Source organism: Saimiri boliviensis, chromosome 2 (assembly GCF_048565385.1).
Source record: "Saimiri boliviensis isolate mSaiBol1 chromosome 2, mSaiBol1.pri, whole genome shotgun sequence".
NCBI classification, from domain to species: domain Eukaryota; kingdom Metazoa; phylum Chordata; class Mammalia; order Primates; family Cebidae; genus Saimiri; species Saimiri boliviensis.
Window position 1 is genome coordinate 116,717,694 of NC_133450.1, and position 20,970 is coordinate 116,738,663.

General features: G+C 35.7%; 1 long non-coding RNA gene and 1 pseudogene across 1 annotated transcript in view; one reads left to right on the forward strand and one right to left on the reverse strand.

Annotated features, from left to right (window-relative positions):
• The window catches only part of LOC141582750 (uncharacterized), a 260,745-nt gene that overhangs the window by 50,450 nt on the left and 189,325 nt on the right, over nt 1-20,970 (reverse strand). The gene's annotated exons all lie outside the window — the stretch shown is intronic.
• On the forward strand, nt 17,255-17,373 carry LOC120361434 (5S ribosomal RNA; annotated as a pseudogene).

Below are 20,970 nucleotides of genomic sequence, written 5' to 3' on the forward strand. Positions count from 1 at the left end.
GACTTTCTTGGTTATACTAGTGTTTTAAGAATTTATTATTGGTTACTCAATAATTCCTTACAGTGAACATGATTGAAAACTAAGAAATAATTCAGTGATTCAAAAATACCAAGGAATTTGGTCCAATGGCTAGGTCAACATAAATAATTATATTATTCTAATCATATTTTTTCAGTCTTCTCTAACCATTTTAAAGCCAATTTTACTAGCTTCCCAAAAATGTATTTTCAGTGTATAAAACTGTATTCTATATCTAGCAGCAGAGTCCAGGAAGAAAATGACGTATACATTCACTGAGCTGTGAAATGTGAAAATCTATTCAACTCCATTAACTGCAAAATATACATCATCCACTAACGTACTGGACAATGAATCACTCTATATGGACTGGTACATGTCCAAATTACTGCAAGATGAACACTTTGGTAAAGGTTAGATGTTGCAGATATCAGTTTACATATTTCAACAGAAAAGTGAGCAGTGACATGGACCTTGCTATCCTTTCAAAAGCTTAATTCTCTACAATTCCAAAGAGAACTCTAGGAATTTTAGAAAATACTCTAAGAGACCAATTCATAACTTTTATTTCCAGTGTAAAGAAAAAGTAAATTATTTGCAACACTTTTTAGAGAACTTGTAATCCATCCAAACTTTAGAATAATTTTTGTTTATTGGGCATCTATTAAATGCCCAAGTGAATTCATTTTATGCCCAACTAAATTTTCTTCTTCTTTTTCGGACACATGGTCTATGTTGTCCAGACTGGTCTCAAACTTCTGGCCTCAACTGAACTTTCCACTTCACTCTCCCAAAGTGCTGGAATTATAGGCATGAGCCATTGTGGCTGGCCCCCACTTACTTATTTAGGGAAGACTGTAACATAGCAAAAGTTAGCAAAAATTTTATTTAGATATTTTCATATACTCAAATGAAAGTACTGCCATATAAGTAGTTGATCAGATTATTATGTTTTTTAGAGATGAGGGTTTTGTTATGTTGTTCAGGCCAGCTTAGAACTCCTGACTTCAGATGGTCCTCCTACCTTGACCTCCCAAAGAATTGAGATCACACTCATATGCCACTGTGCCTGGTCTTTTGCAAGGTTTGAGCAGTAGAATGTACATAATTAATTGATTATTTTAATGCATTCTTTCATTTTTGACTAAAACTCTACCATACAAATGCTGACAATGAATCCTAACTATGAGTTGGACTTCACAAAATTAAAACTGATAAGACATATTTTGAAACTACTAATGGACTACAAACTATAAGACTTTAGCTTCATTCATATTTTCTTGGGACTTGAGCCAAATGATTGCAATTATAAGAGAAAAAATATCGATATTCATGATCATGTATGAAATGTTGGGTAATCAATTATTATGCCTAAAAACACGCATAATTCTAGGTTCTGTCATACAAGCTCTCTGAAAATCCTCCCCTATTTCTGAGATTCACAATACACTGGTTTATAACTTACCCCACCCATCAGGTTTTACTGTTCTTATTTTCAGAACCTGTTATATATTAAATTCATAAACTTTCTATATACTTTATTTAACCCTACAAGTCTAAAGTCTACCTAAGCCACAGAAATATTTCTATGATATATGCTAAATTTAAAAAATCTTTTTCAGTGTACTTTTTTTGACCTTCTGTAAAACTTAAACATAGTAGAAGTTTTTATAAGCTAAGGTTTGGCTACTTGGTCACTGGAATTTATCTGTAAAGCTGTTACCAATTTTTAATTTGGGAATAAATTTTTGCTTGATCTGTAAAAAAATAGACATATGGTATATACATCATTTGTTTTTTAGAAAATTTCCAATTTCTATAATTATGATCTAATATATGAATATCAAGAACTCAAAGGTGTTTTTACATAACAAAGATCAAGCTATTTCAAATGTTTAAAGCCTAATAAAAGTATGTTTTAGAGAGCAAGAAAAATTAATGTTATACAAAATTATGGAAAGAAAACACTAAAATATGAACAATAGTTATTTGTGAGTGTTTCCTTCTTTCCCACTTTCTCCTATTTTCAAAAATTTTAATTAACAATTTGAGAGCTTTTATTTTGTGATATGTTCCATTGATAACTAGTTTATTGAGAGTTTTTTGCATAAATGGCTGTTGAATTTTGTTGAAGGTCTTCTGTGCATCTATTGAGATACTCATGTGGTATTTGTCTGAGGTTCAGTTTATGTGATGGATTACCTTTACTGATTTGTGTATGTTGAACCAGCCTTACATCTCACAGATGAAGCTAACTTAATGATGATGGATACACTTTTTGATGTGCTGTTGGATTTGGTTTGCCAGTATTTTATTGAGGATTTTCACATCAATGTTCATCATGGATATTGGGCTGCAATTTTCTTTTTTAGTTGCGTCTCTGCCTAGTTTTGATATCAGGATGATGTTGGTCTCATAAAATGATTATGCAAGTTATGAAAGATTCCCTCTTTTTGTATTATTTGGAATAGTTTCAGAAGGAATGATACCAGCTCCTCTTTTTACCTCTGGTAGAAATCGGTTGTGAACCTGTCTGGTCCTGGACATTTTTTGGTTGGTAGGCTGTTAATTGCTGCCTCACTTCAGACTTTGTTATTGGTTTATTTAGGGACTCAACTTCTTCCTGGTTTAGTCCTGGCAGGGTGTACGTGTCGAGGAATTTATCCATTTCTTTTAGATTTACCAGTTTATGTGCACAGAGGTGTTTGTAGTAATCTCTGATGGTAGTTTATATTTCTGCGGTATCAGTGTTGATGACCCCTTTATCATTTATTATTGCATCTATTTGATTCTTCTCTCTTTTCTTTTTTATTAGTCTGGCTAGCAGTCTTTTTTTCTGTCTTTTCAAAAACCAGCCAGTATCATACTGAATGGTCAAAACTGGAAGCATTCCCTTTGAAAACTGGTACAAGACAAGGATGCCCTTTCTCACCACTCCTATTCAATGCAGTATTGGAAGTCCTGGCCAAGGCAATCAGGCAAGAAAAAGAAATAACGGATATTCAATTAGGAAAAGAGGAAGTCAAATTGTCTCTATTTGTAGACAACATGATTGTATATTTACAAGACCTCATTGTCTTAGCACAAAATCTCCTGAAGCTGATAAGCAACTTTAGCAAAGTCTCAGGATACAAAATCAATGTGTAGAATTAACAAGCATTCCTACACACTAATAACAGACAAACAGAGAGCCAAATCATGAGGGAATTCCCATTCACAATTACTACAAAGAGTATAAAATACCTAGGAATACAACTAACAATGTCTGCAAAGGACCTCTTCAAGGAAAACTATAAACCACTGCTGAAGGAAATAAGAGAGGACACAAACAGATTGAAAAACCTTCCATCCTCTGGTTAGCAAGAATCAATGTCATGAAAATAACCATAGTGCCCTAAGTAATTTATAGATTCAATGCTATCCCCATCAAGCTACCATTGACTTTCTTCACAGAATTGAAAAAAAACACCTTAAACTTCATGTGGAACCAAAAAAGAACCCGCATAGCCTAGACAATCCTAAGGAAAAAAAAAAGTTGGAGGCATCATGCTACCTGACTTCAAACTGTACTACAAGTCTACACTATTCAAAACAGCATGGTACTGGTACCAAAACAAAGACATAGGCCAATGGAACAGAACAGAGGCCTCAGAAATAAAACCATATATCTATAACCATCTGGCCTTTGACAAACCTGACAAAAACAAGCAATGGGGAATGAATTTCCTTTTCAATAAATGGTATTGGGAAAACTGGCTAGCCATATGCAGAAAGCTGAAACTGGATCCCTTCCTTACATCTTATACAAAAATTAACTCAAGATGGATTAAAGGTTTAAACATAAGACTTAACACTATAAAAACTCTAGAAGAAAACCTAGGCAATACCATTCTGGACATAGGCTTGGGCAAGGACTTCATGACTAAAACAACAAAAGCAATGGCAACAAAAGCCAAAACAGACAAATGGGATCTAATTAAACTTAAGAGCTTCTGCACAACAAAACAAACTATCATTAGAGTGAAGCAGCAACCAAGAGAATGAGAAAAAAAAAATTGCAATCTACCCATCTGACAAACAGCTAATATCCAGAATCTACAAAGAACTTAAATTTTAAATTTACAACAACAAAAACAACAAAACCGCATCAAAATTGGTAAAAGTCATTAACAGATACTTTTCAAAAGAAGACTTTTATACAGCCAACAAACATATGAAAAAAAGCTCATCATCACTGGTCATTAGAGAAATGCAAATCAAAACCAAATTGAGATACCATCTCATGCCAATTAGAATGGCAATCTTTAAAAAATCAGGAGACAACAGATGGTGGAAAGGATGTGAAAAAAATAGGAACACTTTTACACTGTTGGTGGGAGTGTAAATTAGTTCAACCATTGTGGAAGACAGTGTGGCAATTTCTCAAGGATCTAGAAATAGTAATACCATTTGACCCAGCAATCTCATTACTGGATATATATACCCAAAGGAGTATAAAACATTCTATTATAAAGACACATGTGCATGTATATTTATTGTGGCATTGTTTACAATAGGAAAACCTTGGAACCAACCCAAATGCCCATCAATGATAGACTGGATAAAGAAAATGTGGCACATATACACTATGGAATACTATGCAGTCATATAAAAGGATGAGTTCATGTCCTTTGTAGGGACATGGATGAAGCTGGAAACCATCATTCTCAGCAAACTGACACAAGAACAGAAAATCAAACACCATATGTTTTCACTCATAAGTGTGTGTTGAACAATGAGAACACATAGACACAGGTAGGGGAGCATCACACACTGAGGCCTGTCAGGGACTTGAAGGGCTAGGGAGGGATAGCATGCAGTGGGGGGATTGGGGAGGGATAACATTAGTAGAAATACCTGATTTAGATGTTAGGGGGATGGATGCAGCAGATCATCATGGCACATGTATACCTATGGCGCAAACCTGCACCATCTGCACATGTACTCCAGAACTTGTAGTATAATAAAAAAAATTTTGAGTGCAATTACACTCAAATTTGAATTTGGTCATTTGGTAAAAATAGTCAGGATCTCTTCATGTCTAATCCACAAACAGAAATGTTTAAGTATTTCAAGTGGTAAAAATGTGATATTTACAATATCTTAAATTTAAAACTACTTACTGGCTATACTTTATTTGCAATGAAATTAGTTAAATGGAAGTGGAAACCACAAACTTAATCTATATTCATCTTATTAACACTTTCCACAATGCAACTTTGGAGACAATTTTTATATGTGATCTTAGTGTAACATCTGTGTAGAAAAATAATGCAGTTTGAATGTGAGGGCTTTCTCCTCACCAATTCTTCAAATTGTATTTCTATGTATTTTAATAAATTTTCTTAATGACACCAATCATTTTTATGAGGTCAGGGTTTTGCCATAACATATAATAGTATGGTATAATATTTTTTCTTCATTAGTACAGCATAACTAAGTACTTCCTTTTAAAGTTTGATTGAATTTTGTAAATCATAGTTCAAACAAATGAAGGTGTGTTGCTGACCTCAAATGGGATACGGATTTAACAAAATTCTTTGATGGAGCAACTGAATTAGTTCTTTTACTTCCTCTATTTTTATCAAGACATAAATTAGACTAATTTAAAATAATGAAAGTATATTTGTAAGATGTTTATTAAATTGTACACTTTCTAGCTCTGATCCAAAATTAAAGAGAAAGCAGAATTTTCTTTGTATAGATTATATATATATGTGTGTGTGTGTGTGTATATATATATATATGATTTATATGAAAATTTTATATTTTTTTCAGTGTTACTAAATCAGGGTGACTGCTTGTTATGTTTCCATTTATCATAGTGTCACTTTATTTCAATGTTGTCATGTGAATAATAGGCAATCAGGAGTGAAAGTTTTTCAAAATTGCAGTCCTCTACATGTTACAATTAAATTAATTACAAATCCAGAATAAACAGTTCTTAATCACATAAAACAGTTCTGCCACATTATACACACTTTTGTTAGGATGTAAATAGAAAGGCAATGGAATATTTTTTTAAATCAATAAAGCCGCATGTTCACAAAGCTCCTGCCTACCCCTCATTAATAAACAGATGCACTGAAAAAGATGTGCCCAAACATCTGCTCTTGCTAGTGACATCTTATTTTTCAATTTTAATATTAACAATTTGACAATCTAAATAATACTTACTTCTAATTTTTGCATGAGCAATCAACAGCTAAATAATTCCTAAGTACTTTATTCATGGGCAAACCAGCTTGACAAAATGGGCTGTTTTCAGGAGAGGTTCAAACAGATAGGGGCAGTCAGGGGAGAGAAGATCTTAGCAGTCAAGGAGGATAATCTGAAGACATGAGTCCTAGTGTGCTGGAGTTATGAATAGAATTCGACTAAGCAGTGCATTATTTTTAGTCCCATGTCCTGTAGCAGGTAGGGAGAGACTGATGAAGAGGGTCAAATGAAGAAATCAGCTCTACCAGCAGCTGGTGATAAGACACAGAAACAGGGAGATGCAGGGGGAGAGATTCTTATGAATAATTTACCTATCAAGAGCCCCATTATTGCTAAGCCAAAGAAACTGCCTTTGGACAGACCTATGGTCTATTAATAGCTAGGAAGAAGTCAAGATTAAATTGGAGTCTAGTTTTTCAAAACCATTGTTTGTGCTCATAGCCACTGCCTTAAGGCAAAAAGCCTTGAAAATCTCCTTCTGCTCATACCCTATGATACAGACTTTCATTCTCTGGTAACAGAAAACTTTCTTCCAAATAAGGTCTACTTTGTAGCTATTTTTTGAAATATTTAGGATTATCCCTCATTCTCTGCCATTTGAGTGCACTAGTGCAAGTTAACTTTTCCAGGAAATATTCAAGCCTCTTTCTGGGAAGTTTGCAATCTTCTTGGTTTCTTACAACTTCCAATGAGGGAAGCTGGGTTTTGTTGTTGTTTTATTCGGTCAGATATTTTACTAGATTGAGGCTGTTGTAACATGTAACAACGTGGACAATGATTAGCTATAAACCTGAATACAAACATATTCTGTAAATGGCATTGCTTCTCTGAGTTTGAATCCTTTGAGTTTTGAAATCTAAGCTAGAATATTGAAGAGGAGTGGATGTGAGGGAGGTTACACTAAGTTCAGACATCCTTCTTTAAAAAAAACCAGAAGGTATTTCTAAACCTCAGACTGTTTGGGAGATGACTGTAGGATTAGTTGCAAATGACTACTACCTTACTTTGGAGTGAGAAATCTGCTCTCTACTATGTCAAATATTACCTAAAATGGCCATATATATTATAATCTATAAATGATACATAACCAAGTCCAGATAAAAACTTTTAATTTACCTCACTACTGGTCCCTAACAAAATGATTGTCTCTATAATGATCTGGTCTGAATTATTTTTCTGCTGATCATACGTATTTATTCATTATTTTGATAAACACATATATGTTTATTTTATTTAAACATATATGTGTTGAGCAAATGCTCAGATGCTGTCCTACAAACTGGGGGTGCAAGATCCAATCTCTGCTGCTAAGAACCTTAGTCTTTCCTCAGTCTACATTCCTTTGGATTTGTGCTGCATTATGCCATGTACAGGGTTAGCATGGGAATTTATATGAACTCAAGCCATTTAAATGCTTTGGGGAACCAGAAAAGATTTTTTTTTTTTTTAGACAGAGTTTCACTCTATTTGTCCAGTCTGGAGTGCAGTAGTGTGATCTTGGCTCACTACAGCCTCAGTCTCGCAGTCTCGAGTGACTCTCCTACCTCATCCTTCCAAGTAGCTGGGCTACAGCTGCACACCACCACACCTACCTAATTTTTTAAAATTTTTTGTAGAGACAGGGTTTCGCCATGTTGCCCAGGCTTGTTTTGAACTACTGGGCTCAAGCAATTCACCGGCCTCAGCCTCCCAAAGTGATAAAATTTCAGGTGTGAGCCACATGTGCCTGGCCAGATTTTCTAAAGGAAGCCTATTTGGAATCAAGACATGAAATGTAAGCAACAGTTAGCTGGACAAAGAGATGAAGTAAAAGCATTCTTGCTAGAGGAAATACCTATAAAATCATTGTTTCAAGGACTTTACTTGCAATGTGTGTCAAATACAAAATTTAGGTATTATTTTTAAAGGGTCTTTATTGTTCTGTACCAAAAAGGCTTTGTTTCCTCCCAACAAATTATGGCATGTAACACTGACTATTTTCATATTTTTCTTAGGAATGGCAAGCACTAAATGCCCACCCCTTTTTTCTTTTATATATAAGAAAAAAGTCATTTTTTTAAGATTTTTACACTAAAAGCTCATACTTTTTTTTCTTTTTTTTTTTTTTCTTTTTTCCATTATCATCTTGTCTTTATCTTAAAGCCTTGGCATTTCTCTTAGAACACACACACCACAAAAATCTTCCTTGTAATACCACTTGGAAAAGACAGCAGTGGTATGACAGATTCAGACAAGTTCTTATGCCCCAAGACTTTTGACTGACAATACTCAGGATGGTCCATGAAAGGACTCCATTTAAACCCAAATAAAGAGATCTGGTTCAGAAACACAGCCACAATTGCCCCCAGGCATGCAAAATGCCTTTGGACCTTTGGCCCAAAGTACCACTTGCCCTATGCTAGGTAGACAAACAGGCGCAGAGGCAAGCAAATCATGAGGTGGTGACTTTGTGGGCAGACCTTTTTCTTTTTTTTTTTTTTTTTGGGACAGGGTCTCCCTCTATCACCCAGCCTGGAGTGCAGTAGCACAATCATGGCCCATCGCAGCCTCGACCTGCTAGGCTCAAGTGATCCCTCCCCACTCAATCTCCCAAGTAGCTGGGATTACAGGTGTGCATCATCACACCAAGCTAATTTTTCTATTTTTTGTAGAGACAGGGTTTCATTATGCTGCCTAGGCTGGTCTCAAACTCCTGGGCTGAAGCGATCCACCCACCTCAATTTCCCAAAGTGCTAAGTATAGGCCTTAGCCACAGTGCCTGGCTGTAGACATTTCTTAGAGTCTACAGCTCCCCTGGAAAACAAGAACACATCAATTTGGCAGTATCTGGTCACTAAAAGAAGTGTATCTCTAGAGGCAGGTATAAGCTCTAATAAATTGCACAAAGTATTACCCTCTAATTCCCAAGTACCCACTCTGATTATCTCTTTTTGAAGAGCTAAGGAGGGTTCAATTCAAAGGACAGTAAAGGCTACTTGGCTTGCATAGCAGACGAGAAACCAGACTCTTCTTACCAAGCACGCCCTGGGCCCACAAACACCCATGGAAATAGGTATATATTTCTGCGTCAAAAGCCACCATCCATGTCAGGAAAGATATGAATCTGCCTCAGCTGTCTTTCTTCTCTTAGATCTGCCTGCCTTTCACTTTGTGGATGACTAGTGGTGCAATCATAGCTCACTACAGCCTCGAACTTCTGGGCTTAAGCAATCCTCCTGCCTCTGCCCCCTGAGCAGCTGGGACTACAGACACACACCATAACCCTCGGCTACGAGTGGCTTTGCTTTAAACAAGTGATGGAATCCTAAATTTACGACTAAGAATTCCCCCAAAAGACAAAAGATCTACAATGTTTGACTCAGGAACTAATTACTGAGGGAGCTGTGACACCTGCCGATGGAGGGGTGATCTTGTGTCAAGATGACACGCATTTGTGTCCCTCTGGGTGTAGAGTATTGGGAAGGCACTGTTTGGTTTCATGCCTCCAAACCATGTGTTGTCCTTGATGTATCTGCTCAGCCTTCTTAGAATTCAGTGTTGTACATTTTTCCCCCCTAGGACCTGAATTGGTCTTGGAGGCGGCTTTTAGAAATCTTCTCTGTAGCTCCTGTCCACATGCATGTATATTTGTTTCTTCTTTCTTTTTCTTTCTAAAGAAAAAAAGTATGGCTATCTTTTAAAAAACTAAAAACAGAAATTCTATTAGATCAAACAATCTCATTATAGGTTGTATCATTATATCAAAAAGATATATAGATATATAAAGGTAAAAAGGGATGGGCATTTAGTGCCTGCTTTTATATATATAATTACACTTTAGGTTCTGGGGTACATGTGCGGCACATGCAGAACTGTTGCATACATGGCAATGTGGTTTGCTGCCTCCAACCCCATCACCTATATCTGACACTTCTCCCCATGTTATCCGTCCCCAACTCCCCACTCCCCACTGTCCCTCCCCTAGTTCCCCCCTACAGACCCCAGTGTGTGATGCTTCCCTCCCTGTGTCCATGTGTTCTTTTTCAACACCTGCCAATGAGTGAGAACATGTAGAGTTTGATTTTCTGTTCTTGTGTCAGTTTGCTAAGAATGATGGTTTCCAGATTCATCCATGTCCCTACAAAGGAAACTAACTCATCGCTTTTTATGGCTGCATAGTATTCCATGGTGTATATGTGCCACATTTTCCTTGTCCAGTCTATCACAGATTTTTTCAGTCAGAGCTGTTATGCCTGCCCAAGGACTTAGTATACTTTGCTAGAGTTCTCCATTAATAAAGGAAGAATAAATAAAGTGAATCTATGTAATTTTTTTCACAGAATTTGAAAAAATAATGCCAAAATTCAAATATAATGAAAAGAAAAGCCTGAATAGCCAAAGAAATCCTAAGCAAAAACAACAAAGGTAGAGGTATCACATTACCTAGCCTCAAATTATACTACAGGGCTATAGTAACCAATACTGCATGGTACTGACATAAAAATAGACAGCTAAATCAAAGGAACAGAATAAAGAAGCCAGAAATAAAGCTACGTATCTACGGCAAACTGATCTTTGACAAAGCCAACAAAAATATACACTGGGGAAACATATACCTTATTTAATAAATAGAAAATTTATTATTAATTTATTATGTATTAATAAATAATAATGTTAATATTTATTATTAATAGCCAGGAAAATTTGATTTCCATAAGCAGTAGAGTAAAACTGGAATCCTGTCTCTCATCATACACAAAAATCAACTCAAGATGAATTACAGACTTAAATGTATGATCTGAAACTATAAAAATACTAGAAGAAAACCAATGTGAAACTCTTCTATGCAAAGAATTCATGACTAAGATTGCAAAAGCACAAGCAATAAAACCAAACACTGAAAACTGGATTTTATTTAAACTAAAAAACTTCTGCACAGCAAAACAATCAACAAAATAAATGGACAACCTGCAGAGCAGAAGAACGTGTTTGAAACTATGCACCTAACATAAGGAAAATATCCAAAATTTACAAGATATTTGAACAACTCAACAATAACAGCAAAATCAAATAGCCCCACTAAAAAGTGGGTAAAGGATATAAACAGACATTTTTCAAGAGAAGACATACTAAATGGCCAAGAAGCATATGAAAATAATGCCTAACATCATTAATCATCAGAGAAATTCAAGTCAAAACCACAGTGAGATATTTATCTTATACCAGTCATTATGGCTATTACTAAAAAGTCAAAAAATAACAGAGGTTGGCAAGGATGCAGAGAAAGGGGCATGCTTACATACTGTCAGTTGGAATGTAAATTCCTACAACTTCTAAGGAAAATAAGTATGGCTATTTTTTTTAAACATAAAATAGAACTATTAGATCCAACAATTCCATTATAGGTTATCTCATTATATCAAAAAGATATGCACACATGTTTATCACAGCACTATTCACAATAGCAAAGAAAAGATATGGAATAAATCTGAATGCCCTTCAAGAGATGACTGGATAAAATATGAGAATATATGTATATATACAGATAAATATTATGCAGCCATAAAAATGAATAAAATGTGTGTTGTTTTTTTTTTTTTTTTTTTTTTTTGCGGTAACATGGATGGAACTGTAGGCCATTATCTTAAGTGAAATAATTCAGAAACAGAGAGTAAAATACCACATGTTCTCACTTGTAAGTGGGAACTAAATAATGTGTACACATTACTATAGAGTGTGGAATAACAGACACTGGAGGCTCAGAAGGGTGGGAGAATGAAATGGGGATAAAGGATAAAAATTACTTAGTTGGTATAATGTACATCACTCAGGTGATTGTTACACTAAAAGCCCACATTTAACCTCTGTGTTAAGTAAAATATCTGTGAACTCCTTAAATTTAAATAAATTTTAAAAAATAATAATGGTTAATTCTTTCTCTGGATCTTAAGGCAGGCATAGTATCAACACTGGAATCAAAAATATTTTGATATCTACGTGTCTACAGCAATACAAGTGTTTTGCGGACAGCTGAATAATTTTAGAGTGGAAAAAGATGAAGCTGACATTGGCATGCTGACTGCTTTTGACTAAAGAGATTTATTCAAAAATTTGATAAACTTCCATAAATTTTTTTTTACTGAGAACACATAAGAATATTGTAGAAAACTTGGTGATATTACATATGCCCAGGAGCCAGACTATACCTAATCTTGGAATACTAAAAGTGATACAGAGCCCTTGTTAAGAGCCATTGGCTTAAAACAGATGACTGGCAGTTATAAGATTTTGATAGTACTATTCACACTTCTTTAAAAAATATAACATTACTTTCCTGAAGCTCCTATCACACTAAAAACAATTTGATTACTATAATGCTATGTTTATATTCATTTCACATATGTTTGTATGTTCTTTCTGAGAGTTGTTCAATGACTTTCCCAATCCTCTGTTTTAGAATGCCTTAGATTTGTGCAAAAGGCAGTATCCAGTCAATGTTATTTATCAAGAATCTACTATGTGGCTGTACTCTGCTAAGCACTAGACTACATAGTATCTTCAGAAGTTCTAAATTCTCCTAGGAGAAATTAGTCAAGTAAACCAACAATTATCATACTACATTTTTAAATCTTGGCCAAAGATACATACAAAAGATATTCTAGGGGAAGACTATACCTGGGAACTAAAGTCAAGAGGTAAAGTGGGACATCTGGAAAAAAATTCTAATTAACTAAATGAGTTTTAAATGACACAAAGGACATGGAAGAAAAATAGATATTCTGTACTAAGGTAACAGCAGGCAAAATGGCTCAGACTAGCAAAAGAGCCTGAGAGAGCATGTGAGGACTCAGACTAAATTTTATGTATCTACCCACTGTGAAGAGCATGCAGTGCCATGGTAGCTGAGGATAGAGGACAGAGAGCAAGGCAGATCTCTATCAAGAGAATTTTATGTGAGGGAATAATGTTTAATAATTTGTATATCAGAACAGTCACTTAGATGTCAGTCAATATGAAGGGTGTTTGGGAGTGGGATTAAAGCACAGTATAAATTATCTTTGTTAAGCTTTATTTGTGGCTTCCACAGGTGCTGCAAGTCATACAAAGATAACCAATATCTAGTCAGTAACCACAGTCATGGTTATTTATTTACTAATTTATTACCTGCTGCCTTTTTTCAAAATGGATGTGAAATAAGACTAACCCCCAAGATGCTTGGTACTTGGTCAATGGGGGAAGAAGAGGTAACATATGTATGTAAGTCCCTAGATTACGTAGAAACCCATACCAAAGGCAGGTGAGTTGTTTAAAAACATTTCCTGAGAGAGTATCCACAGGATCAATTACAATTGAGATGATTAGGAAATGCACCAAGAGAACTTAAGCCAAGAAAGAGAGTTCTTCTTGAGAAAAGGAACTATATAGCCATGATTTTGAGGCTGTCCAAGTATCTTAAGCTCCTTCTAAATTAAACTTACCTAATACTTGGAAAAAATAAATAATTAAAAGTGAATTGAAACAAATAAATATTCTGAAGCATGCTAAGGGAATTATTCTATAACGAAGTATAGGATTTACAGAGGCCTCCAAAAAGGACCTTACACTTTTCACACTATGGAAATCTGTATTTTACCCCCAAATCATGTTTCCCAGTGCTGCTACCCAGCACTTCTTTCATTTATTCTTGATTTTCTTTCTTGCCTCTTTCTGATGGTTTGTTATCCCAAATGTCATTTCCATGACCTACTAACAAAACACAGAAATTTTGCCACAAAATGGAGTGTTTCTATGTTTCATCAAGTCGGGAATCTCAGTCAGGCAGTACCAAAGAGAATAATGCTACATGGGAGAGTAAGTGAGACAGACTGAAAACAAGACATGAACAAGGACTCAACCTTGTCAGATGTTTTTTTCTTCTACTGACCTTGCATTTTGTCTACTTCAGACTTCTTTAAAAATTATATATTAATAGTTGATTACAAATAAAAGATCACTGAATGATCTTTTAACACAATCTTTAAACTTTGGCTGGATATGACTGCCAAGGAAAAGAGCAACTTTTGATTGAAAAATGCTCCTTTTGTGAAGCCTTTGCATAAGGAGGTAAATAGCACTAACAGATGCTTTTTGCCTAGAAACATCTGTATGGTGGGTGTGTTTCGATAAACAGATTAATGGGATGAAATGTAAACCTGTCTTTATTTCAACTGTGAAGACCCCTTTGTTTTTCAGGAACCAGAAGTTTAAGTAAACTACTGAAAGTCAATATTTATTTGTCTAGTCCATGGTCAGCAAGAAAAGAAAAATTAACATCTAAAAACAATTCAAACTCTAAAATGGGAGTTTGGGGAAGGACAAGCTATTCAAATCAAGAGTAAATTAAAACCAATTAGTTATTTGTCCTAATGCTCTCTCTCCCCTTTACCCAATATATGCAGGGCTTAAACTTAGATAATGGGCTGATAGGTGCAGCAAACCACCATTGGCACATGGAGACCTATGTAACAAACCTGCACGTTCAGCACATGTATCACAGAACTTAAAGTAAAATATTAAAAATATATTTTTTTAAATGACTATAGGAACTTAAAGGGTTTTAGAAATATATATTTTTTCTGAAATACTGTACAGTGACTTACAAACTGGTAGAAACATGTAAGTCCGAATATAACTCTCATAATGAAGGTTGCAAATTGCAACATTCTACTAATCCTTCCTGATAAATTCTAAATCTAAAAGCCTCAGGATTATTAACAAAATAATACATAAACTAGTTGATCACTGGGGATTTAAGTTATTAGATGTTTTTCTTCCTGTAATTGATTTCTCTCAGTAACTCTGGCCCCAAAAATAAGAAGAATATGAATTTAATATTAAATTAACATGAAGGAAACTAGTACAAATTTCAACTGTAGTTAATTCTGCTTTACAATTCCCAAGTGTGTCTCAACATTACTGACTGAATTTTTCAAAACTGTTATTCTCAAGACTTAAAAACTCTAAATTTTCCCATCTTAATCTTGAAAGTAAAGTATCAGTAATGTAGTGGACAGAGTGCATCTCAATACCCTGATTCTGGATCAAGTACCATGAAGAGTGTTGACTCAAGATCAATGGAATCATAAAGAAAACAAAAATAGGCATGAATAGTAGTTCACACCTGTAATCCCAGCAGTTCAGAAGGTGAAGGCCAGAGGACTGGTTGAGCCCAGGAGTTCAAGACCAGCCTGGGAAAAATATTGAGACCCTCATCTCTGCAAAAATAAAAATAAATGAGCCAAACACGGCCCTTATGCCTGTAGTCCCAGCAACATGGGACTCTGAGGTGGAAGGATCAACTGAACCCAGGAGGTGAGGCTGCAGTGAACCATGATTTTACCTCTTTACTCCCACGTGGGTGACAGAATGAGAACCTGTCTTATGGGAAAAAAGAAAATAGAAGAAATGCTGAAAGGTTTGTTTGATTTCTCTTAAATCAGTGGTTATCCCAAGTCACTTCTGAATTCTCCCTAAGTCCCTTTTTGTAGTGTCTCTTTAGGAGTATAAACTGAATTTAAGTGATTGCAGATTCAAGGACACTGGTAAGATTAATTTGGTATTATAAGCTTCCCTCTTTGTATGACACACTGTCTAGCAGACATCAGTAATACGGACAGCCCAATTCAAACTTAAAAGTCCAGATAAAATGGGTACAAATCTTTATGTAAATTCAGACCTAGAGCAAGATTAATTCATTTGAAATTTTTCTTTAACTCATATGATCCTACTGTAACAAAATTTTCCTTGTAGCTTTTTGTCTTTTTGTTTTTTGATTCCTTTACAGATGTTCTTTTTCATCCAAGACCCTAGATATCTTCAAAACTCCAAAGCTTGATTGATTTGTCATCTCTACATTAAAGCAATAAATGGAAAAAGAGGAAAATGGATATATTCCCAACAAAATATAAATATTAAATATTGATCCAAGAATAGAAATTTTGAGCATAGCAATAATTATAAAAGATGTTAACATTTTACCATTAAAAAAAGTAGAATATCAGGCGCAGATGTAACTTTAAGAAGCATACAATTCTTATACAGTTGCAGTATCCCCCAAAAAGCCAAAAGGCTTTTTCCAAAAATTGATTTGGTAGAAAAACCTGACTTCCTAAGTATTCTTCAAACACTTTTCTGTAGAAATATTAATATGATTACAAAGTAACTAAGCTAGATCCAGCATCTAAAAGTAAAATGTTTAAATTAAATATAGCAAAACAAATACAAGAATATAACTTTAAATAATTATTTTCTACCAATCAGATTTAGTTTAGAAATGTATAAATGGTTTAATAGTAGAAAGTCTATCAATATGAGTGATTTAAAAGGAACAAGATTATATTAATAGATAAAGACAAAATGCTTGACATAATTCCATTTGCTATAACTAATTTGTAAAGCCTATAGTTAAAAAATAATTTGAAGAAACATTTCTATGTACATTAATTAGTATTTACCAAAGCCAAACAAGCACCAAGTCAAGTAAAGAAATGTTAAAACCTTTTCTAATATTGTTAGTAATAAGACAGGAATGCTTCTAGTCACTACTAGCATTGTTTTCAAGGTTCTATCAAATGCAAAATGATATGCACAATACTAAAGCACTACAAAAGCAATGACATTATTCACAGATTATATAATTATATTTTAGAAAACCTTACAGAATCAGCTAAAATCTTTGAAATGATAATAAAGATCAGTTGTGTGTCTATCATTGAGGAGCTTTTTAGTAACCCCAGACACTTAAACATTCTCTGCTTTAGTTCTCTCAAATAAGGAAACAACAGTGTCTAACTCATGTCATTATGACAATTAAATGAGTCATTATATTCTGTTTAGAATGCCTGGCTACATGAGTATTTTTCTATTGTTTTACATTTAATTTTATATTTTCACCTTATTTGATTTCTCAACAGCATTAGACAAAGTTGAACACTCCCTTTTTTTCAAAAACACTCTCTTCATCTACAGCTATACCACCCTGAATGTGCCCAACCTCATCTGATCTTGGAAGCTAAGCAGGTTTGAGTCTGGTTAGTTCTTGGATGGGAGATCACCTGGGAATACCATGTGCTATAGGCTTTTTCAAAAATAAATCAATAGGATCCAAGATGGCCAAATAGGAACTGCTCTGGAATGCAGTTCCCAATGAGAATGCAGAGGGCGAGTGATCATCACATTTCCAAACAAATTTTATACTGCCCACAGACCAGGAGATTCCCAGGCAGAAAAGCACCACAAGTCTCCAGCACAGCTGTTTCAGCTTGCACTGCGGGTCTGCGCACAAAAACTCACACAAATCTGGGTGCCATTTCAACTGGTGCCAGGAACACCTGGAAGACAGAATTGCCCATTCAACTGAAAAAAAGGGAGCAGAAACAGGGAGCCAGGTGATTTGGCGCAGCAGTTCCCACCCCCACAAAGACCAGCAATCTGAAATGCTGTGGATTGAGTTTCACAGCAAGCACAGCTGGACCTGGGATGGTCCAGCTCTGTGGGAGGAAGGGCATCTGCCATTACTGAGGCAGTCTGCCATTACCAAGGCAGTCCACCACTACCAAGGCAGTCTGCCATTACAGAGACTGTCCCCCATAACTGAGGCAGACTGTGATTACTGAGGCAGTTCTAACTAGACCTCTATAAACAAAACCACAAGGAAGTTCACACAGCAGCTGGGCAGACTCAGAGCAGATCAGCAACACCTCTACTGGCAAACTGTGAATAGGCTACCTCCTCGCTGGGCAGGGCATCTCTGAAAAAGGCAGCAGCATGTCAGGAACTTACAGATAAAGCCCCACCTTTCCAGGACAGAGCACCTGGGAAAAAAAGGCGTTTATGAGTTCCACTCCAGCAGACTTAAACATACCTGCCCAGCAGCTCTGAACAGAACAACAGAGCTCACAGCTCAGCACTTGAGCTCTTACAAGGGACAGACTGTCTCCTCAAGCAGCTCTGCAACCCATATATATCCAAAGAGACACCTCTGAAAGGAGAGCTCAGGCTGACATCTGGTGGGTATCCTTCTGGGACAAAGATAAGACAAGAAGAAACTGGCAGCAACCCTTATTGTTCTGCAGCTGCTGTAGGCGATCCCCAGGCAAGCAGTGTCTGGAGTGGACCTCCAGCAGTCCTGCAGCAGAGGGTCCTGACTGTTAGAAGGAAAACTAAAAAACAGAAAGAAGTAATTTCATCATCAACAAAAAGGATGTCCACTCAGAGACCCCATCCTAAAGTCATCAACTACAAAGACCACAAGTAGATAAATCCACAAAGATGGGAAGAAACCAGCACAAAAAGGATGAAAACACCAAAAACCAGAATGTCTCTCCTCTTCCGAGGGATCACAATTCCTTACTAGTAATGGAACAAGGCTGGATGGAGAATGAGTCTGACAAATTGACAGAAACAGGCTTCAGAAAGTGGGTAATAACAACTTATCTGAGCTAAAAGAACATGTTTTAACCCAATGCAAAGAAACTAAGAACCTTGAAAAAAGGTTTGATAAAATGCTAATGAGAATAAACAGCTTAGAGAAGAATATAAATTACCTGATGTAGCTGAATAAAACAATACAAGTACTTTTCGAAGCATACACAAGTTTCAATAGCCAAATTGACCAAGCAATAGAAAGGATATCAGAGATTGAATGTCAGCTCAATGGAATAAAATGAGAAGGCAAGATGAGAGAAAAAAGAGTAAAAAGAAATGAAAAAAGCCTCTGACAAATATGGGATTGTGTGATAAGACCTAATTTACATTTCATAGTTGTTCCTGAATATGACAGAAAAAATGAAACCAAGCTGGAAAACACTCTTCAGCATATTATCCAGGAAAACTTCCCGAACCTAGTAAGGCAGGCCAACATTCTAGTCCAGGAAATACAGAGACCACCACAAAGATATTCCTCAAGAAGAGCAACCCCAACACACATAATTGTCAGATTCACCAGGGTTGAAATGAAGGAAAAAATATTAAGGGCAGCCAGAATGATAGGTTTTGTTACCCACAAAGGGAAGTCCATTAGACTCACAGTGGATCTCTCGGCAGAAACCCTACACCAGAAAAGAGTGGGGGCCAATATTCAAATTCCTTAAATAAAATAACTTTCAACCTAGAATTTCATATCCAGCCAAACTAAGCTTAGTAAGTGAAGGAGAAATAAAATCCTTTACAAAGAGCAATTGCTCAGAGATTTCATCCCCACCAGGCCTGCCTTACAAGAACTCCTGAAAGAAGCACTAAACACAGAAAGGAACAACCTGTACCAGCCACTCCAAAAATGTACCAAATGGTAAAGAGCATCGACACAATGAAAAAAACTGCAACTAATGAGCATAACAACCAGCTAGCATGAAAATGGCAGGATCAAATTCACACATAGCAATATTAACCTTAAATATAAATGGGCTAAATGCCCCAATCAAAAGACACAGACTGGCAAACTGGATAAAAAGTCAAAACCCTTCACTGTGCTGTATCCAGGAAACCCATCTCACATGCAAGGATACACATAGGCTCAAAATAAAAGGAAGGAAGGAGATTTACCAAGCAAATGGAAAGCAGAAAAAAGCAGGAGTTGCAATCTTGTTCTCTGAAAAAATAGACTTTAAACCAACAAAGATCAAAAGAATCAAAGAATGGCATTACATAATGGTAAAAGGATCAATGCAACAAGAAGAGGTAACTATCCTATATATATACACAATACAGGAGCACACAGATACATAAAGCAAGTTCTTAAAGAACCACAAAGTGACTTAGACTCCCACACAATGATAATGGGAGACTTTAACACCCCACTGACAATATTGGATGGATCAATGAGACAGAAAGTCAACAAGGATATCCAGGACTTGAATGCAGATTTGGACCAAGCAGACGTAATAGACATTTATAAAACTCTGTACCCCAAATCCACAGAATATACATTCTTCTCAGCACCACATCACACCTACTCTAAAACTGACTACATAATTAGAAGTAAGTCACTCCTCAGCAAATGCAAAAGAACAGAAATCATAACAAACAGTCTCTCAGACCACAGGGCAATCAAATTAGAACTCAGGGTTAAGACACTAACTCAGAACCACAGAACATCATGGAAACTGAACAACTGGCTCTTGAATGTTGACTGGATAAAAAATGGAATGAAGGCAGAAATAAAGATGTCCTTCGATACCAACAAGAACAAAAACACAATGCACTAAAATCTCTGAGACACATCAAAAGCAGTGTCTAGAGGAAAATTTATAGCAATAAATACCCACATGAGAAGCAAGAAGACATGTAAAATTGACACCCTAACATCAAAATTGAAAGGGCTAGAGGAGCAAGATAAAAAAAAAAAAAAACTCAAAAGCTAGCGGAAGATACAAAACAACTAAGGTTAGAGCAGACCTAAAGGAGATAGAGACAAAAAAAAAATCCCTTCAAAAATAAATCCAGGAGCTAGTTTATTGAAAAGATCAACAAAATAGACCACTAAGCCAGATTAATAAACAAGAAAAGAGAGAAGAATAAAATACATGCAATGAAAAACGATAAAGGGGAAATCACTACCAATTTTGCAGAAATACAAACTACCATCTGAGAAAACCAGAAAGATGTCAAAACCCTGAATAGATAGACCAATAACAAAGGCTAAAGTTGAGGCATCAATTAATAGCCTACCAATAAAAA